Raw genomic sequence first — 2,775 nt, forward strand, 5'->3', positions numbered from 1 at the left:
GGATAAGGGTGCAGGCCAGTGGTGAAATCCAATTTTTTTTTACTACCGGTTCTGTGGGCGTGGCTTGGTGGGCATGGTGTGGCTTCAACGTGGCTTGGTGGGCATGGCAGGGGAAGGATATGGCAAAATCTCCATTCCCACCCCACTCCAGGGGAAGGATACTGCAAAATCCCCATTCCCTCCCCACTCCTGGGGGAAGGATATTGCAAAATCTTCATTCCCACCCCACTCGGGGGGCAGCCAGAAGTGGTATTCGCCGGTTCTCCGAACTACTCAAAATTTCCACTACCGGTTCTCCAGAACCTGCTGGATTTCACCCCTGGTACAGGCTACTCTGGCTGGATCTCAAAGGAAGAAGCCTCCTAGGTTACCTCAGAGAGACAATAAACTTACTCTATGAGAAAACGTTCTTGTTAAGGTTTGCAGGCATTGTTTTAATTCACCAAACTCAACACAGAGTAAGCTTTATTGCTTGCTTGCTTGTTTCATTTTGTGATTAGTATTCTAAATTTGGCATAAGGATTTAATTTCAGAAAAGTTTTTTTCTTAAAAAGTTACTTGTACTATGGTGATATTGTCCATTCTGGACTCAGATTTTGATCTTAAATGCATGAAAACTGTATTCATAATTGCCTACCAGCTTTACAAACTTAGACTTAAGCTTTTTAAAACTACCTTTTAAAACTAAAAACATCACCTTAAGGTTCAGTTCATCCTTTTTTATTTTAATTGGTAGAAGAAATTGAAATACAAAGTTGATATTACAAAGTTGAAAATATAATCACAGGAACTCATAGATGAGAAGAGCTGAAAAGTTACTCTCTGAAAATGTATTTCCTACAAGTGCCAGGTTCTTTGTGCAATTTCTACAGTATCTAATGAGGTGCTTTATTATGCTTCTCTCCTCCCATCTTTCTAAATTGCACACCTTGTGGCTTTATTCTGTAGCAATAAAAGCACAAGCAGCAATCTAGTTGTCATAGATTTCCAGTGAATGCTTCCTATGATTACCTCTTGACATAAGATTTAGTGAGAAGGAGAGACTGTTTGACACATCTTTACATTTCCATACTAATGATATTATACTATTGCACTGTAATAATGTACATACAAGAATAGAGAAAATATAAATGAGTTTAAATCTAATTTTTATTTATTTATTCATCAATGTTATATGGCTGCCCATCTCACATAAAAGTGACTCTAGGTGGGTACAACAATTAATTAAAACAATTACAAGGAAAAAAAATTAAAAATCAAACTGGCTAAGAAAGAAGAGTAGATGTTAATAACAATGGAGCTCATCTTTACTTTACCAGTGCCCACGGTGATTCAGGAAGCCAACTAGGCCACGCCCCCATGTCCACGCCCACCCAGCAACTGGTCAGAGAACCGGTTGCTAACATTTTTCAATCCCACCCCTGGCTGGAGGTGATTGATTGAATGAGAGACAAAAGCCTACCCTCATATGGTCAGCGCTCTTGGTTTTTAATTTTTATTTAATTGTTAGTTTTAATGTTTCTAATGCTTTAATGCCATTGTAAGATGCTTGGGGTGATTCTGAATAGTGAGATGGGTTGTATATACATCAAATTCATAAATAAGTAAGTCCACTTAACCTCTTATTTCTAATAACGATAAGAAAAAATGGCATCAAAAATATGTGCATGTGATTGCATTTTGGACCCTTGGCAACTGGCATGCATTTCTGGCTATTTGTAGCATCCTGAGACCACCTGACCATGATTGTCAATGTTTTTTGCTGGTTTCAGGTGTTTACTTCCAGTTTCTGATTTTAAAAAATGCCCATTGGATAAAATGGATTTGCTTAACAACCATGATGTTCACTTAATAGTCACGGTGTTTGCTCAATTGCCACAAAAATATCATAAAACCTCAGGAGACTGTCTGGCATCACTACCCAATTTTAACTGGGTGGGCGACCATGCTACCATTCAAACCCTTAGACTGGATTGCATAGCTTGTCACTGTTACTTTTCAATATATACCTGAGGCCTGGGTGCATGGTCCAGAAACTTTCTTGGAAATGAAAATAATACAGAGGCTGGCAGCTCTGCAGCATGCCAACTTTCTATTTACAATTCTTTTTTCCTTTCAATTTGAAACCACATTTAAAAAAGAGGGAGAGTTGGGACAAGCAGTCTGGCAGATGCCAAATATATATGCTTGAATATTGTTATGCACACAAGCTAATTTATGCTATTACGATCATTAACTTTTGACCATACAGATTGTATGTTAGAAGTCAACTATGCTGTTAACCCAGTATGATCTCTGGGGAAGGAATATGCAATGTACAGCATGCAATTCATGTTTAATTTACAAATCCAATACATTCTTTTGCTCCTATTCCCATGGAAACAAATGCTGGTCTTTTAAAAAACCCACAATCCTTTCATTTTTGCACATGACAAGCCACAGATATTTAACATAGTTATAATTTAGCTCTATTTTCACCAATCTGTGAGTTTCACTCACACACACACACACACACACACACACACACACACACACACACACCACGTTGCGCAAGAGCTAGCTCTGGAAACCACAGAGCCTCTTTTGTTCAGCCAGCGCATCACATCCCTGTCTCAGTGTCACAGTGAAGCATGAGCTTTCTGTGAGAGCTATACAGCAGCTGGAGACAATGAAATCTGCCTTCTTAGCTACATGCAACTATCCTGATAGTGTTTCAGCTTAATAAGCTGCCATCCAAACATTTCCCTGCCACACACAGTGCACTCGTTCTCTCTC

Source organism: Pantherophis guttatus, chromosome 3 (genome assembly GCF_059756535.1).
Source record: "Pantherophis guttatus breed Tessera chromosome 3, ASM5975653v1, whole genome shotgun sequence".
Taxonomy (NCBI): domain Eukaryota; kingdom Metazoa; phylum Chordata; class Lepidosauria; order Squamata; family Colubridae; genus Pantherophis; species Pantherophis guttatus.